The sequence below is a fragment of the Convolutriloba macropyga genome, chromosome 10 (genome assembly GCF_964194025.1).
Source record: "Convolutriloba macropyga chromosome 10, txConMacr16.3, whole genome shotgun sequence".
NCBI classification, from domain to species: domain Eukaryota; kingdom Metazoa; phylum Xenacoelomorpha; order Acoela; family Convolutidae; genus Convolutriloba; species Convolutriloba macropyga.
This window is the reverse complement of record NC_134477.1, coordinates 38,108,978-38,129,165: the sequence shown is the minus strand read 5'-3', so window position 1 is coordinate 38,129,165 and position 20,188 is coordinate 38,108,978. Positions and strand designations below refer to the sequence as shown.

The following is a 20,188-nucleotide window of genomic DNA, read 5'->3' as shown; positions in this document are numbered from 1 at the left end:
TTAAGGGTTAACAAAGAGGCTGATAACTGGGCCGGTATCCTTTTTTCGCTTTCAACGCTTCCCTAGGGGCAAAACGTCCGAAAATCTAAAAAAAAATTATGCTGACAAACATTTCAGGCGACCGCTCTCTTCTGGGTTAATCCGTCTGTTTTCATACACTATGTCTTTTGTTGTCCCTGGTGGAGTCGTTTACTCCATCATTTCTTGACATGAGAAAGCATCTAAATTCCATTCAGAGCCAGTAGACTGGAAATTTGTGGTAGTCAAAATAAGTTTCAAAATGATCGTACAGGAAAGTTCGTAATTTTGTTATAACTTTGGTCTGTTGAGAATAATATCACCCAGGATGAGGAGCGCGACCAAAGCCAGCTCTGATCAGATAGTACTGCCAGACTCTGCGGAGAGGTCGTGGTTTGCTCCCCGTGCGGGACCCACTAAGTCGCTGTCTGACCCAAGTCTGTCAGGGCTGGCTTGGGTCGCGCACCTCGTCCTAAGCAATGCTTTTTTTCTGACTAAAATTTTTACAGAGATTATCTGTACAAAACGATGTGCGTTTTTGATGAAGTGGTTGTACTTTAAAAGTAATTCTAAATGTGGTCAAATGTGGTTTTAATGCTATAAAACAACAAGTTCATTAATTTATCTTCATGTTCTATAGCTTTTGATTATAACCACCTCGTATACTCTTATGCGATTGGCTTTTTGACCAACTGCTGATGACCTAAAACCACACGGCTTTTGCGTTCATATTAATCACACTCTGACTGTTTTTCAAGTTTGGTTCATTTTTAATTATTAGAACAAGCGAAAAACGGGGATTATAAATGTTTTACCTGTATTTCACTCAAATACAAGACAACTTATATTACTAAACACAGTGCATACGTTTCAATTAAAAAACATTTTGTCCGACATTTCTTCAATCATTAACAGCACTTCTTTATTCCGAATTCATAAAACTCAGAACATAAAACATTCCAAACTCAGAAATACACGGAAATTGGATTAAAATTAGTAATTGCTGGATTCAAAATTTTTATTCAATTTTGACGCTCCTTCTCAACGCTTGTGATTCAGTTTGCCGGAATGTTGATTATCAACGTTTTTTTCGTTAATTTCTCTTAGTTGGTTTTTGTACATATAACACAATCCTTAAAATAAAATTATTCCGATTTTCTGGGATAGAGAATATGTCACTTGCACCTCAGCTCAGCTCATCTCAAAATTTTATCAGCAGATATGAGATTCAGGATCAAATATTTTAATAGAAATTAACAACCAACAGTGCATTTAAAAAATTTCAAAGCAAAAAATAACAAAGAATAAAAAGTTTGCTATTCTGGATAGAACGTTTAAACAACATTTTTTAGAAAAAAAAACAACTTAAAGGGCTGTCTCAATCTATTAGTCGTCCTAGTCGACCCTCAAGCAACTTAAATAAGGAAAAATTGTGCGTTGTCTTATAGAAAATGAGTCATCCCAACCAGCTACAGCTAATTTTGGTAGCTTTAATGCAAACCATTAAGCTATAGCACTAAAACGAGGAATCGGGCCAAAGCACTCAAAATGAATTGACTCAATCTCAAAATTAAAATTTTTCATTTACGAAAAATAAGAAGAATATATATATATATATATATATATATATATATATATATATATATATATATATATGCATATATATATATATATATATATATATATATATATATATAACATAAATATACACAGGTTCGTTCTTTCTCAAGTCTTTCATTCAGGCTGCATAGAAAACAAAACATCGATTGCGTCATTTTTCTTGAAGCTCTATTAAACATTGCTAAACAAGAAAACAATAGTGCTTGCTTGATTAGAATTCCGACAGAGTGCGCTCTAAAGAAGTACAGTTTATGTCCACCCTATTGTAATTCCCACTTATTCTTTAAGTAAAAAGCACTGGAAAGCTTGGTAAAACCAAAATGAAAGTTGAGTAATTTTCCTTATTTCCTTGAACAATTACCCTTTGATTTATCAATTAAGGAGCAAATATCAATTACTGAGGAAGAAAGGCAACAACATGAATGATGAGGTATCTTCCAGCGATTTTTCAAATATGGCAATAAGTATGAACTTAAAAACTCAGAACATAAAACATTCCAATCTCAGAAATACACACGGAAATTGGTTTAAAATTAGTAATTGCTGAATTCAAAATTTTTATTCAATTTTGACGCTCCTTTTCAACGCTTGTGATTCAGTTCGCCGGATTGTTGATTATCAACGTTTTTTTCGTAATTTCTCTTAGTTGGTTTTTTGTACATATAACACAATCCTTAAAATAAAATTATTCCGATTTTCTGGGATAGAGAATATGTCACTTGCACCTCAGCTCAGCTCATCTCAAAATTTTATCAGCAGATATGAGATTCAGGATCAAATATTTTAATAGAAATTAACAATCAACAGTGCATTTAAAAAATTTCAAAGCAAAAAATAACGAAGAATAAAAAATTTGCTATTCTGGATAGAATATTTAAACAACATTTTTTAGAAAAAAAACAACTTAAAGGGCTGTCTCAATCTATTAGTCGTCCTAGTCGACCCTCAAGCAACTTAAATAAGGAAAAATTGTGCGTTGTCTTATAGAAAATGAGTCATCCCAACCAGCTACAGCTAATTTTGGTAGCTTTAATGCAAACCATTAAGCTATAGCACTAAAACGAGGAATCGGGCCAAAGCACTCAAAATGAATTGACTCAATCTCAAAATTAAAATTTTTCATTTACAAAAAATAAGAAGAATATATATATATATATATATATATATATATATATAAATATGCATATATATATATATATATATATATATATATATATTTATATATATATATATATATATATAACTTAAATATACACAGGTTCGTTCTTTCTCAAGTCTTTCATTCAGGCTGCATAGAAAACAAAACATCGATTGCGTCATATCTCTTGAAGCTCTATTAAACATTGCTAAACAAGAAAACAATAGTGCTTGCTTGATTAGAATTCCGACAGAGTGCGCTCTAAAGAAGTACAGTTTATGTCCACCCTATTGTAATTCCCACTTATTCTTTAAGTAAAAAGCACTGGAAAGCTTGGTAAAACCAAAATGAAAGTTGAGTAATTTTCCTTATTTCCTTGAACAATTACCCTTTGATTTATCAATTAAGGAGCAAATATCAATTACTGAGGAAGAAAGGCAACAACATGAATGATGAGGTATCTTCCAGCGATTTTTCAAATATGGCAATAAGTATGAACATAAAAACTCAGAACATAAAACATTCCAATCTCAGAAATACACACGGAAATTGGATTAAAATTAGTAATTGCTGAATTCAAAATTTTTATTCAATTTTGACGCTCCTTTTCAACGCTTGTGATTCAGTTCGCCGGATTGTTGATTATCAACGTTTTTTTCGTAATTTCTCTTAGTTGGTTTTTTGTACATATAACACAATCCTTAAAATAAAATTATTCCAATTTTCTGGGATAGAGAATATGTCACTTGCACCTCAGCTCAGCTCATCTCAAAATTTTATCAGCAGATATGAGATTCAGGATCAAATATTTTAATAGAAATTAACAACCAACAGTGCATTTATAAAATTTCAAAGCAAAAAATAACGAAGAATAAAAAGTTTGCTATTCTGGATAGAATATTTAAACAACATTGTTTAGAAAAAAAACAACTTAAAGGGCTGTCTCAATCTATTAGTCGTCCTAGTCGACCTTCAAGCAACTTAAATAAGGAAAAATTGCGCGTTGTCTTACAGAAAATGAGTCATCCCAACCAGCTACAGCTAATTTTGGTAGCTTTAATGCAAACCATTAAGCTATAGCACTAAAACGAGGAATCGGGCCAAAGCACTCAAAATGAATTGACTCAATCTCAAAATTAAAATTTTTCATTTACGAAATATAAGAAGAATATATATATATATATATATATATATATATATATATATATATATATATATAAATATGCATATATATATATATATATATATATATATATATAACATAAATGTACACAGGTTCGTTCTTTCGCAAGTCTTTCATTCAGGCTGCATAGAAAACAAAACATCGATTGCGTCATATTTCTTGAAGCTCTATTAAACATTGCTAAACAGGAAAACAATAGTGCTTGCTTGATTAGAATTCCGACAGAGTGCGCTCTAAAGAAGTACAGTTTATGTCCACCCTATTGTAATTCCCACTTATTCTTTAAGTAAAAAGCACTGGAAAGCTTGGTAAAACCAAAATGAAAGTTGAGTAATTTTCCTTATTTCCTTGAACAATTACCCTTTGATTTATCAATTAAGGAGCAAATATCAATTACTGAGGAAGAAAGGCAACAACATGAATGATGAGGTATCTACCAGCGATTTTTCAAATATGGCAATAAGTATGAGTGGTGATACTGTTTTGACAAAAGAGTTGATGAATTATCGAAAGTAGTATCCGGATTAATGGACACGAACTAAAAACAGGAATAGAAAATGATTGACCTCGAAAAAACAGGTTGAAGTAAAGGACAGACTGAGAGCTCAGGAAAATAACACTAGCAAGGACTGTGCTATAATCTGCAGTCTACACTTTGACTCAAAAAACAGTCGAAATGAATTCCGAAACACATCGTTGCTTTTGAAAATTTTTTGAATATCAAATTGGATGAAAACAGATTTAAAGCATGTCATATATTACCTGGCACAGCAGCTAAGGGATGCCCAGAGACAGTGACCTGGAAGTTTGTCTGTTTCGACAAAAAAGATTAGGTTTTTGGTAAGAAAAGAAAACTCAAGAAAATCAAGACTCTACTAAATAATCATAATGTATACATTATTGAAAGGCTGCCCAATTATGAAGCAGAAATAAACTCCGAGATGAAAATGTAAATCATTACCTAAACAAAAGATTCTACAGTTTTGGTTGAGGATAAGATTTTGCGAAAGGAATCATCATTTAGAGCAGTACATCACGTGGACGAACTGAATAAGATCCAAATTTCTGTCCTACGAGAGGGTGGACACAACAAACGAAAATTAATGAGGGAAACGGAAGAGCTCTTATGTGAAAAGGGTCTTAAGAAGTTTTCTCCTCACAACAAGAGGCAAATGAAAAAATAAACTCAATAGCTTTTTAATGTTCCCTGTGGAAACTGATTGTTTTTGTTCTGATTACGTAATAATTTTTTGCAAAAAATTTCACCCTAACCCGACACAGTAGCAGTACTAAAACGATGAGAATATCAGCTAGAATTTTCTTATTAATTCATTCGGCTCGCAATTTTTGCACAAAGATGGGATGTTAGTAGTTTTAAAGCATACGTTTTCTTTCATTTTAGACTTGTTCTCTCATTGTCCTATTTCTAATTATCTTAGCAAGTTCTTATTGTCCTTTTCGCTTGCGATATTCGAAGCTGCAAAGGAAAACGAGAAAAAACAAAATTTTAGTTTCATGCCCTTGCTTTACAAAGCTATGTCAAACCCTTCCTGCTTACAGTATGCGCAGCAAAAAGAAAAAAATGTGGGCGATTTTAAAATGTTTTTCTTTAGTGGCAACACATGTCTAGCGATATCCGCAAAAAATGATGTCCTAGATGATTGGTATTTTAGTTTTTTTTTTTAAATAAGTTTTAGAATTAAAGTCAAAGTTTGCTATATTCGCAACTCTGAAATAAATATAGCTTAGAAAAAAAACTTTCAACTTTTCAGTTTTTCTATTGTGATGGCCTGCGATATCCGCGGTCATTCATATCACACAATCATATTGATTTTTTCCTCTTTTTTTGTTTTGTCCAGGTTTTTGATTTTTAGGTTCTATTAGAATTGAACAAAGTGCATGTGAAACCCTGATACAAAATTATAAATCGGTAATGTAATCAAGGAAAGAAAAAATTACAAAATGAGTGCAAACAAAATAATTTTGCAAAACATCAGATTGATCGAAAAAAATTTGAACGAGTTTAAAGTTGTGACGAAACTAAAGGAGAGTCAGCTTTTGGCAATAATTTTGACGGAAATGTGGCTCAAGGATCAATCTAACACAAAATGCATTAACCTTGATGGCTACCAGGAGATTGCTACCAGCAACCGCAATAACTCTAAAGGAGGAGGGTTCGGGACTTTTGTAAGGATGCATTTAGAACAAGCAATTATTAAAAGTTTATCCGTACCTGTAATCAAATTTTAAATGTGAAAATCAACACAAAAAATGCTAAAACTTTTTTAGTAACAGTGATCTATATCAAACCGAATACAAGCGCAAATGAAGTATAGGAAACTAGTCAAATGTTTTTTGAATAACTGACTCCGGAACCGGAACAGTTGCTCATCGTTTGCGGAGATTTTAACTTTGACCATAGTAGCAAAAACATCAAGCCCACAGAATTTAAAGACATTTTTAGTTCTTACAACTTAAGCAAAATGTCAACCCTTGGGTATACTAGAGAAACAGCAAAGTCGAGAAGTAAAATTGACCTAGTTTACAAATCAATAACAGTAGATTTCGAAACCATCAAGTCAACATCAAATGATCACTATACCGTCCAAATCGTGTTTTCTGATTACGTCGAAAAGACTGCACCACTTTTGCCATTATATGCTTTGCAATTATAGGCTTTGCAATTAATTGCAAATATATGCTTTGGATTTTGGTCTTGCTTTTGAAAAAAACACAGAAGCTATAATTGAGGAAGTTGACAATTATATTCCATTGAAAAAATCAAAACCTTCTGAGCAACGAAATTGAATTGACAACAGTATAAAGAATTTAGCAGCAAAAAACAGAGCTTATTCCAATTTTTTTGAGACACAAAACTATTAAAAACAAGGGAAAATTCTATATAATCAGGAATTAGCCGCGAATGAAAATAAGAGAAAACAAAAGAATCTATTTTCAGAAAATGTTGCAAAAAAACAATTCCTGCACCTCTTTTGCTACAATTTAAACATTGAGTGGAAACACACGAAAGGAACAAGAAGAGTTGTCAGAGAAACAGATTGAAGGCTGTAATATTTAAATCACAACTCTCGGAGAAATTTTATCAAATAAATTTATAACCCTGGAAAAAAATGGAAGACAAGAAAGAACTCAGAACAGCATGTTTTTGACATCAATAAAAGAAGCCGAAACATCAATAGTCATTGAAAAAATGAAAAAGAAACAGAGCACTGATTGTTACGGACTCAATAATTTTAAAGGAATATGCTATAGCTCCTACATTGAGGTTTTTATTTAATAAGTGTTTCGAAAAAGGACACTTTCCAAAATGTTTGAAAGAAGCAGTAGTAAATCCAATAAAAAAGGTGCAGGAATGCTTACGAAGCAGAGAACTACAGGCAAATTAGCTTATTGCGTCAACTTGGTCGAGTTTCGGTCGAAATTCTTACCAATAGAGTATGGAGTGCCGCAGGGCTCGGTGCTAGAACCACGGTTCTTTGTAGTTTATTTAAATGATATTCTGGAATTCTGCGGTGACTCAACTGCAATTTTGTCATGCTGATGACATTGTTTTGAAGCGAAAAGCGTATTGAAGTAAAAAAAATTTAAAAAGTCAATCGAATCTGTATTCGAAACAAACTGGCACTCAATTTATAAAAAACGCACCTTGTTAAATTGAAAGCAAACACAAAATCTTCTCACCAAGAAATAATGTTGCAGAATGATGCGATCAGTCAAAAAACGTCTTTACAATACTCAGGAGTACATATTGATGATAAACTTATTTTTAATCGGCATATCTTCGAGGTTTATGCTAAGCTATTGAAATTTTCACAAATTTCCAGATTTGCACATTCTTGAACTGTTTAAAAAATTGACAGAGATACTTAGATCGGAATGCAAAATAAAAAGTCTGAAATTTCTTTTCACAAAAAATAGAGCCAGTTTAACCAAAAAGAATTGTTACCTTCACGTCTAGTCTACTCCGTGCTTAGTTTTAAAACACTATCTACGAGAATAAAAAAAACTATGTATAATTTCTGAAGTAGTAGATTGAGGAGACTGAATTTCATTTTTCTGTGCCACCGCTGCGAAGAATTTTTTGGAGTTTGGATGTTGAGGTAGAACCCCTTCAACTCAAAAATTATTTTATAAATTTGTCAAGGCAGGTTTGCTCTAGTTAAGACCAATGTTAAATATCCCATACCACATAATTGAGGACAAAGAGAGGACACAACCAAATTATTCATCTGTGTCCCTATTTTTTGACACTTACAGTTTATTTGGCCAATGAGATGTTTCGTTACCCTCAAACAGTATGTTTTGCGATTACCACTATATTACAGCTCAAACCTATTTATTACTGTTAAAGTGATTGCATTAGCATTTTTTGATCAGTACAATATGAGTTATGACAATTAATGCTTAACATTCATTTTGGCAAATAAATTGATCTTGGCTTTGTAACTGGTACTCTTATTTACTTTCAAACAGAATTATGATGAAAATCAAAACAAAGATTACGTTTATTTGCCTATTACTTGCATTCTCGACTTGTGCCATTCTACTCAAATTCTACAGCCGTTAGTTAAATACTTTTGTCTCTAAATTTGTATAGAAACAGAGATGTTTGTGAACAAAAATCAGACAAAACTTGTACTTTCTTGTGATTGATTGAATCAATGATTGAAATTTCGAAGTTGAGCGTTGGCCAAGCACAGCAATGCATATAAATTGATAACATTGATTACGAAAAGGCGAAAAACCGCGAAGAACCTTTTGGAAAAAATAGCAGCTTTCACAAAGAGAAACAGGGAGTTATCATGCTTTCACACGTTTACCACTATATTGGCAGAATTGGTAGCAAGCGTAGACAAGTTGAAACAACTCCATCAATGAGAAACTAAGTAGTTCTGAATAAGGAGAATAGAGTGACTCCCAATCAATCATTTTTTCCAAAATCATTTTTGAGGTAAACACGAGAACATCTTCTGTTCTGAACCGAAAATTTTCAAGCACAGAAAATGAAAGTAACGTTTCAGGTTTTTTAAAGGACAGTATTACAATTGGAAAAACTAAGTTGCTCCCATCGAGGAAAAAAACTAATTAATGCTTCATTATTAAGAAATGAGAATACAGGCAACTACACTCAAAGCCATTTACATCTCAAAAATACTCTGAGCTAAAATGCGTCTGGAATTTACGTACTGCTCGAAATTTACTTTATATGCATAATGTTTTAATTTCATCGGGGCAATACAGTGAAACTGATTCATCCTGCAGTTTGTTAATTGTACTAACCCATTTTAGCGGGGGGACCTGTGTACTCAAACGGTTTTTCTGTTCAGTCAATTTTCGCCGATTGATATAATCAGAGAGGGTTGTTTTTTGTATCAGTAGAAAAATCGTCCAGCAAAAAATATATTACTAAAGAGTTTTTTTTGAATTTCTTTTCTTCCAAAGAGTTATCGAGATATTAAAATTTGTGAACAATTGACTGATTTTTGTTCTTCTGTTCACTTCTCCATAATTTTTGCCAACTTTGCTCAAAACTATGTTGAAATTGGCAACGATAGTGTTATTGAGTTTACCTCTAAAAACACAAGGGTGTTGTCGAATTGTTTGATATAATTTTGGCTCATTTTTTAAATAAACTTTTCAAAATACAGCCCTTTTCTTCAACAATAGAACAAATTAAATCGCTTTGATCCACTTTTTTTACACTTACCAGATAAACACTCCTGAAAACTGCACACACAATGATCATTATTTACAACAATAGCTAGTTTTACTTGTGGATTTTTTGAAACTGTTATAGATTTAAAGTGGTACCCGTTTTATGCTAATTCAACTCGATAATTATTCAGAAAGCAAAATTTATTTCAGATATTGAGTTTTTTTTTGTCAAATTATGCATATTCATTATCATTGGAAGAAATAAATGTTGCTGTTAGGCAAACGGAAATAGCAAGCCTAGTTTTGGCGTAATCGTTGGTTCGTAAATGCCTAAAAAATCAGATTTTATCCAGTCTATGTTTTTTGGCATTGGCAATGTTCTTGACATTTTTTCGCTTCTTTACGTTAATTACACAGAAAAATACAGTTCAAATCAAAGCGTTCTAGTGAAAATTCTAAATTTCGTCTTATTAAGTTTCAAGGAAATCTATCTAGCTTTTTAAAAGAAAATTGATGGTCCTCTTCAGTCTTAAATACACATGAAAAAAATAGTCAATGCAAAATTCAGCTTCGCAACTTTTTTTTGGTCAACTTGGTTTTTCTGCTTCGATACTACGAGCTTTTGTTGTTTTTTGTTGAAGTTTTTCAGAATATTGATGTTCATTATCTTCTCTTTTTATAATATTGACAAGTCAGATATTACATTACTGACAATTACGAAACCGGCACAATTGAACCACAGCAGTCTTTCGGTGAACATATTATGGTTTTAACTGCTTCGACACCTTCTTCTAGCAGAATTTAGTTCAGCTTTTTATCTTGTTGTTTGTCGTTCTTCGGTATTCGTTTGAAATATTCTGGCTAAATGTATAACTCAGCAATTTTCAATAGATAAAAAAAGAAATCTAATTACTGATTGAAGTATATAGCGAAAATTTTCATTACCGTGGAATCAAATGAGTAGAAAAATTATTTAGGCGTTTTTTCTAAACATGCGGTTTACTGTTCTTTTTTTGTAAATTTGTTACCTGGTCTCAAACATTACAGGCGGCAAATCAAAATATTGGCGTTGAAGAAAAGGACAAATGAACATGGCGAACGTTTATTGTTCTAATGGCCTCGATACCGGTTTTTCGAAACAGTTAAATTAAGTTTTGAATTTTTTCTTAGTTTGTCGTTCCTTTTGAATTCGAATAATAAAATTGGGATAATTGCAGGCCTTGGAGGCTTTCTTTGAAAAAATACTGGAGCCCATTTACCGAGTTGAGTTGATACCTAAATTTTTTCACTGATGTGGAGTCAAATGTCTTTTAAAAAACTATCTCCGTTTTTTAAGTTGCACTTTGCTCTTTTTTTGCTGTTCTTTTTATTACCTAGTCTCATTAACTGCAAGTTAATTTCAATTTATTAGTGTTGAAAAAACACAATTGAACATATGTAAATTGATTTTTAGTGCTTGTTTTGTGTTTTAACGGCGTCCATACAAGCAAAATGTTTCCTTAGTTTTCGACTTTTGTTTTCATCGTTGTTTTTGGGTATCTATGACAGAATTTGAATCTTTAAAGATTTCAATGGTTTTGTAGAAAATAAAAAAACTTGTTTTTGGATTTCTTTTGCCATCTAACTTTTTATTGGTTTTTTGTCTTTAAGCTGATTGTTTTTGAGGACAATAAGTGCATTTTTTTACCTTTTCTTTTTTGTTCTTTTTTAAACACTCGTTACTTAGTCTCACATCTCAACGGTCACGTGTCTTGTTAGGGGGTCTTTGCAGGAAACTTTTGTGAAAATGGACCAGTACTGGCTTCGAACCAGCATAGTTTACTTGGAAACCCATTTACAACAACTGGACTTAAGCTCTGGAACTTGGGCATTTCCTATATATATGGACTCACGTACTTTCTTTTTCCTCAAGGCCTCATTTCTCCAATCAGTTATACGTTGAACAAGTAAGTCTTCTTGAAAAGCTATGTCACGCTTATCTTATACACAATTTACATTAGGTTGTTCTCTCTCAACCTTCTGACTCCCCCCTTAAATTGTGCATCGTGTGTTTCACAGTTTCTAGATATCTTGTCTCACTTTTGAGGTTAAGCTCAGAGACTAGGTTCTGGGCCCATAACCTAACAGTATAGGGGCCCACTCCCTAGTATTTGAGCTTAACCGCAAAAGAAAGACAAGATAGATAAAAACTGTGAAAGAGAATATGCGTAATTTAAGGGGGTGTGTTAGAAGGTTGAGAAAGAACAACCTAATGTAAACTGTGCATAAGATAAGCCGAACACTGCTTGACAAGAGGCTCTAATTAAAACGGATTTTTCTTCCGCTTGCAAAAACCCATAACCCAACATATCTCACCATTGTTGTTCAAAGAGAGAAAAACTGATCATATCTTTATTTTTACGGATTAATATATTGTTTTAACGGATTCGACGCCATTTTCTGAGAAAATTTGATGAAATGGTTTTGGCATCATGTTTTGTTGTCTTCTTTGTATACGTAAAACTATTCTGGATAATCAAGACGGGTTCCAAAGAATTTACTTTATCGAATGAATACGAAAAAACCTCTTAAAAAAACGGTTTAACGGTTTGAATTGAAATCTAATGGCTTTTTTACTTGAAACTATTTGTTTTTAAGAAAACATTTTTTCTAAACTCTCCGTTTTTGTTTTCTTTGTCTACTATTTTCCGAGTGTTAGTAAGCACTGGTGCATGTTTTTTTTGAGTGAGATACCAAATAATCTGTTTGGTTCAGGTTTTCCTGACGCTATTTTGCTATATTGACTTTGTTTTTATGAAGGTTTATTTTTTACAAAAATAGACATTGAATTTTGGATGTATTTGTTATTTGTTGTGATTTAATTTTCTAATTGTCTGGTCTCGTTGTCTTAATAACGGCATTATATATATATATATATATATATATATATATATATATATATATATATTATTGATTTGAATTGGAGGCCATTTTTTTATTCAATCACCAGTTATTTTTGATCAATATGTGATATTTTTTGAATATTTTTCCCCCGTCATTTGATAGACAATTAACCCAGACTTGCGGATAAACAAGGTCGCAACATTATGCACGAACGCTCATTGCCGAGCCTCCGTGTTGCTTTTTCTTCAAAAATTTTATCTAATTGACGTAAATTTTGGCATGTCAAAGAACTTATGGATTCTCTCAGGTAATCATACAAATCAAGAGATCAACTCCCCTTGTTATTTCTTATGGGCATCAAAATTGGTTATCACAAGCCCTAAGAAAAGTTGAACTGCACACATTCACCAATTCCAATTTTTGATTTTCTCGTAGTCGAGAGTTTTATTGTTGACAAAAGTAACCAAGTTTTTGATGTGAAAATAATCAATTTTTGATGAACTCTTTTTAGAGGAAAGTAATAATAAAGAAAATTACGTTCCGTTTCTCTACTGAACTGATAAACTGCGTATCTAAGCTCTCCAATACTAAATAGGCATCTGACTAAAAAACCGGGTTTTCAGTCGCAGTTGATGAAAAATGAATATTTTACGAGAATAGTTATAAAGAATATATGAGCTCGCTTCTCTGGACACAACGACCTAATATTACTGTTCTGTATTATTCGCCAAAAGCAGCCCCGGGTGCACCTTTCTTGGGAACCATATCCAAGAACCATATATGGTACCCTAGAGGCCATGAAAAAAGTTCCTGCATTATCTTGCCATGGTTGCCAAGAAAACCTTTTATGGTATTTCAATGGTTACCAAGAAATCCATGATGGGTTTTTCATGGTTCCCAAGAACACCAATGTGCATGGTCTTGGATATGGTTCCCAAGACACCATGAACTTGAATTTTTTTCAAGTGTCTTGATAAGAGTTTTTTTCCACTCAGAGTGCAATGTATGGGTTTTTTAAGATCTTTTTGAGCAATGTTGATATTTTTGCATGGTCAGCTATATGGTTGCGAAGTTACCATAAACTCCATATATGACTTGGATATGGTTGCCAAGAAAGGTTCATGGTGGTCAACACGGGGCTGCAACAAATTTACCCCTAAAAGAGTTCAATTGAAATGAGGTGAATAAATAAAGTTGATAATCTTTTTGTTTCAGTGTTCTAATAACTCTTATTTTGTTTTCCAGAAGAATTTACAACGTTGTTCTCTCTGTTCGACATGCCTGGTGTACATCAACAAACTGAAACAAAAGAACAACACGTTAATGTCAGTGTTTTGGTGTACACGTTCAAAGATGTGTTCAAAGATGGTTTGAGAGATCTAATGTTTGAGGGCAACTACAAAGAAGAATGCAACCTTCACTTTGATTGTATTTTTAATCAAAGATTTCACACTACAGTAAACGCCAATTTTTTCTACTCGATGGACGCAGTGATCGTTGGCAACAGCGCAGTTCATTTCCTAAGGAAATTGTTCCCTTTTAATGTACCCATCTAGAGGCTGTCAAAAAAGTATTAAAGAATTTCTCGTATTTTTTTTTTCGTAAGAAATAAAGCTAATCGAAAAATGCCTATGGTTAATCGAAACTAATCGAAAAAAGGCCTAATTCAGCAATTTTAAAGTTTAGTTTTACAGTTTACCCGGGTCGAGGTGTCACCGCTAAAAATCGCTAAAAGATTAAGATTTGCGGTGAATTTGAGTAAAAGTGTAAGATTTGCGTTCAATGCGATGAATGCGGTGAAAAAACTTTTAAGCGGTGAAAATTTTTTTTCAGCGCTTAAGCGGTGAAAAAAAATATTTCACCGCTACAAGCAGGATGCGGTGAAAAAAATTTCACCGCAACCAGCAGAATGCGGCGAAAAATTTTTTTTCACCGCTACCAGCAGAATGCGGTGAAAAAAAATTATTCACCGCTAAAATCGCAAATCTTACAAATTTTCACCGCACTAATTTCAACGCTTATCTTTTATTCACAGGAAATGTCATTGCAATAAGTGACAGATGGCGCAGTGGATTACGCAGTTGGTGACATGCATGAGGTAGAGGTTCGAACCCTTCTACGACAGTTTCTGTTTTGTAAGAATTCCGGTGAATGCGGTGAAAAAAAATTTTCAACGCAAAATTCAACGCAATTCTTACAAAAATTCACCGCTTTCAGCGCATTCAACGCTAAAAGATGCGGGCGCTTTGCGGTGAAAGAAGTTTTTTTTCACCACTCTTCACCGCTAATCTTACATTATTTTTTGACAAAACCTCGACCCGGGTACTGTTAATTTAGTTTTCCCCGGGGTGACGACCATAAAAAACAACGATCAGAAACGGTTTTGAGTTTTGCTGACAAACAGTAAGAAAGAACGCCTGTAGTTCCAAAACAACGTTTTTGAGCAAGAAATATCAAAATACTGTACATTACGTTTATGGTGCCTTCTTTAAAAAAGTTTATGGACCGTTTCATGGTTACAAAGTTTCTATAAAAAAGCTGTAACATGAAACACCCAATTTTGCCCTACCAGCCGTAAAACAGGCCATATATGGCACCTTAATATTCATGAAATTGAGCAAAATGGTACTTTTTAAACCATACAACGGACATTGATGATGGCGTTTCATCCATAAGACGGACATGATAGTGCCTTATCAACCATAAAACGGACCGTAATGGCAACCTGCTAATCATACCAAAAAACATGGACTGGAGGTAAATTAAAAATCTTAAAACGGGCAATAATGGTAGCTTATCAAACATAATAGTAACTTATAATGGTCATAATGGCCATAATGGTAACTTGCCAACCGTAAAACGGGCCACTATAGTAAAGTACCAACCATAGATGGGCCATAATGGTAACTTACGAAATATAAAACGAGCCACGATGGTAACTTATCAATCCTAAAACGGGCCAAAATGGCAACTTTCCAACCATAAAACGGATCAAAATGGTAACTTTCCAACCATTAATGGGCCATAATATTAATCTACCAACCAAAAAACGGGCCCTAAAGGTAACTTAACAACCTTAAAACGAGCAATAAGGGTAACTTACCAGCCATAAAACGGTCCATAATGGTAACTTACCAACAATAAAACGGTCCAAAATGGTAAGTTTCCAAACATAAAATGGATCATGTTGGTAATTTAAAAACCGTAAATGGGCAATAAATGTAATTTACCAACGGTAAAAAGGGCCAAAATGGTAACTTTCCAACCGTACAACGGGCCAACATTGTAAGTTTCCAAACATAAAATGGATCATATTGGTGTTTTAAAAACCATAAGTGGGTCATAATGGTAATTTACCAACGGTAAAACGGGCCACAATGGTAACTTTCCAACCATAAAATAGACCATAACGTCTTTTTTGCAACCATAAAACATGCCCTAATGGTAACTTACCAAACATAAATGGGTCATAATGGTAACCTACCAACCATAAAACGGTGCCTAAAATTAACTTACCAATCTTAAGACGAGCGATAACGGTAACGAGCGATAACGGTAACGAGCGATAACGGTAACTATTTAACCATAAATTGAACATAATGATAGCATACCAAACAAAAAATGGACCACAATGGTCACTTTCCAACTATAGAACGGGCAAAAATAGTAACCTACCAACCATAATTGAGCCATAATGGTCAACTGCCAATCATAAAACGGGCCACAAAGATAAATTTCTAACCACAAAATTGACCATAGTGGTAACTCACAAACCATAAATTGGCCTTAATTATAACTTACCAACGATAAAACGGGCCACAATTGCAGCTTTTCAACTATAAATTGAGCTATCATGGCAACTTTCCAACCATGAAAGGGGCCATAATGGTAACCTGCCAACCATAAAACGGGGCCTATAGGTAACTTACCAATCTTAAAAGGAGTGATAATGGTAACATACCGACCACAAAATGGGCCATGATGGTCAGCTACAAACCATAAATTGGGCTTAACGGTAACCTACCAGCCATAAAAAGTGCCACAATGGTGATTTTAAAACCGAAAAACGGGCCATAGTGATAAATTACCAACCATAAATGGGCCATAATGGTAACTTACCAACGATAAAACGGGCCATAATATCAATTTCCAACCATAAAACGGCCCAAAAGATTATCTTTACAATCAAGAAAAAGTAAAAACCATAAATTGGCCATAACGGTAAACTGCCAACCATAAAACGAGGCCTAAATGTAACTTATCAATCTTAAAAGTAGTGATAATTGTAACATACCAACCATAAAACGGGCCATGATGGTAAGCTACCAACAACAAAAGGTGCCACAATGGTAACTTTACAACTGAAAAACGGTCCATAGTGGTAAATTACCAACCATAAATGGTTCATATTGGTAACTTACCAACGATAAAACGGGCCACATTATTAATTTCCAACCATAAAACGGCCCAAAAGAGTATCTTTCCAACCATGAAAAAGGGGCCAAATTGGTATCGTAACAACCATAAATTGGCCATAATGGTAAACTGCCAATCATAAAACGAGGCCTAAAGGTAACTTACCAATCTTAAAAGTAGTGATAATGGTATCTTTCCAGCCATAAAATAGACGATAACGTCTTTTTTGCAACCATAAAACACGCCTTAATGGTAACTTACCAAACATAAATGGGCCATAATGGTAAACTGCCAACCATCCAACAATGCCTAAAATTACCTTACCAATTTTAGGACGAGCGATAACGGTAACGAGCGATAACGGTAACTATTTAACCATAAATTGAACATAATGGTAGCATACCAAACATAAAATTGACCACAGTGGTCACATTCCAACTATAGAACGGGCGAAAATAGTAACCTACCAACCATAATTGAGCCATAATGGTCACCTGCCAGTCATAAAACGGCCACATTGATAAATTTCTAACCACAAAACGGACTATATTGGTAACTCACAAACCATAAATTGGCCTTAATTAAAACTTACCAACGATAAAACGGGCCACAATTGTAGCTTTTCAACTATAAATTGAGCCATCATGGCAACTTTCCAACCATGAAAGGGGCCATAATGGTAACCTGCCAACCATAAAACGGGGCCTAAAGGTAACTTACCAATCTTAAAAGGAGTGATAATGGTAACATACCGACCACAAAATGGGCATGATGGTAAGCTACCAACCATAAAATGGGTATAACGGTAACCTAACAACCATAAAAGGTGCCAAAATGGTAACTTTACAACCGAAAAACGGGCCATAGGGGTAAATTACCAACCGTAAATGGGCCATAATGGTAACTTACCAACGATAAAACGGGCCAAAATATTAATTTCCAACCATAAAACCGCCCAAAAGAGTATCTTTCAAACCATGAAAAAGGGGCCATAATGGTATCGTAACAACCATAAATTGGCCATAATGGTAAACTGCCAACCATAAAACGAGGCCTAAAGGTAACTTACCAATCTTAAAAGTAGTGATAATGGTAACATACCGACCACAAAACGGGCCATGATGGTAAGCTACCAACCATAAAAGGTGCCACAATGGTAACTTTGCAACCGTAAAACGGCATAGTGGTAAACTGGTAACCATAAATGGGCTATAATGGTAACTTACCAACGATGAAACGGGCCACAATGGTAACTTCCAACCATAAAACGGCCCATAACAAAAACTTTCCAACCATAAAACGGGCCATAATTTTAACTTACCAACTATAAGTGGGCCATAATGGTAAAATGCCAGCTATAAAACAAACCGGGCCTAAAAATTTTTGTCAATCTTAAAACGAGCGATTATGGTAACTTACCAACCATAAAACGGGCCATAATGTTAGCCTACCAACAATAAAATGGATATACTCGTGACTTATCAAAGAAGGTGCCGAAAGGGTAACTTATCATCCATAAAACGGACCATAATCGGTGCTTAACAACCAAAAATGGACAACAATTGTAATATATCAACAAAAAAACGGGCCACAATGGCAACTTTCCAACCACAAAACGACCCATAACGGTAACTTTACAACCATAAAACGGGCCACAATGGTAGGTTTCCAACCATAAAACGGGCCATAGTGGTAACGTGCCAACCATAAATGGGCCATAATGGTAACATACCAACAATAAAACGGGCAACAATGGCAACTTTCCAACCATAAAACGGCCCATAACGGTAGCCTTACAACCATAAACGGGCCACAATGGTAGGTTTCCAACCATAAAACGGGCCATAGTGGTAACGTGCCAACCATAAATGGGCCGTAATGATAACATACCAACGATGAAACGGGCCACAATGGTAACTTTCCAGTCTTAAATCGGCACTTAATTGTATATTACTAAAGTTACACAATGGTAGCTTTCCAACCTTAAAATGGGCCATAATGGTAACTTAAAAACCATAAAATGGGTCGTAATGGTAACATACCAATGATAAAACAGGCCTCTTAATAACTTTGCAACCTTAAAACGGGCCACAATGGTAACGTACCAACCATAAATGGGCCGTAATGGTAACATACCAACGATAAAACGGGCCACAAAAGTACTTTTTTAACCATAAAACAGCACATATCGGTAACTTTCCAACTATGAAACGGGCCAAAAGGGTAACCTACTAACCATAAATGTGCCACAATGGTAACCTGCCAAACATAAACTGGAGCCTAATGGTCACTTGCCAATCTCAAAACGGGCCAAAATGGCAACTTACCAACCACAAAACCACCACAATAGTAACTTTGAACAATAAAACGGGTCATAATGGTAATTTTCCAACCATAAAACGGGCCACAATGGCAACTTTGCAACCAAAAACTGCCCATAACGGTAGCCTTACAACCATACAATGGGACATAACGGTATCTTACAACCATAAAACCGGCCACAATGGTAGGTTTACAACCGTAAAATGGGCCATAGTGGAAAAGTGCCAACCATAAACGGGCCGTAATGATAACATACCAACCCTAAAATTGGCAATAATGGTAACTTACCAACCAAAAATGGGTCATAATGGTAACCTGCCAACTGTAAAACGGGTCATAATCGCAGCTTAATAACCATAAATGGGCCACATTGGTAACCTGCCAACCAAAAACCGGAGCCTAAAGGTCACATACCAATCTCGAAACGGGACATAATGGCATCTTACCAACCATAGAACGACTACAATGGCAATTTTCGAACCACAAAACGGGCCATAATGGTAACTTTGCAATCAAAATACGGGCCATAATGGTAACGTGCCAACCGTGAATGGGCCATAATGGTATATTACCAAAGTTACACAATGGTAGCTTTCGAACCTTAAAATGGGCCATAATGGTAACTTAAAAACCATAAAACGGTTCGTAAAGGTAACATACCAACGATAAAACGGTCCTCTTTATAACTTTGCAACCTTAAAACGGGCCACAATGGTAACGTACCAACGATAAAGAGGGCCACAATGGTAACTTTTTAACCATAAAACAGCACATATCGGTAACTTTCCAACTATGAAACGGCCAAAATGGTAACCTACTAACCATAAATGGGCCACAATGGTAGCCTGCCAAACATAAACTGCAGCCTAATGCTCACTTGCCAATCTCAAAACCGGCCATAATGGCAACTTACCAACCACAAAACGATCACA

At 34.4% G+C, this 20,188-nt stretch overlaps 1 long non-coding RNA gene across 1 annotated transcript; it reads left to right on the top strand.

Moving 5' to 3' along the window:
* The first annotated feature begins 665 nt into the window (after positions 1 to 665).
* LOC142348492 (uncharacterized) lies at positions 666 to 14,040 on the top strand. Its single transcript, XR_012760747.1, has 3 exons — positions 666 to 1,014; positions 8,125 to 8,542; positions 13,764 to 14,040. It is a non-coding gene; the product is annotated as an uncharacterized LOC142348492 (long non-coding RNA).
* Positions 14,041 to 20,188: the final 6,148 nt, after the last annotated feature.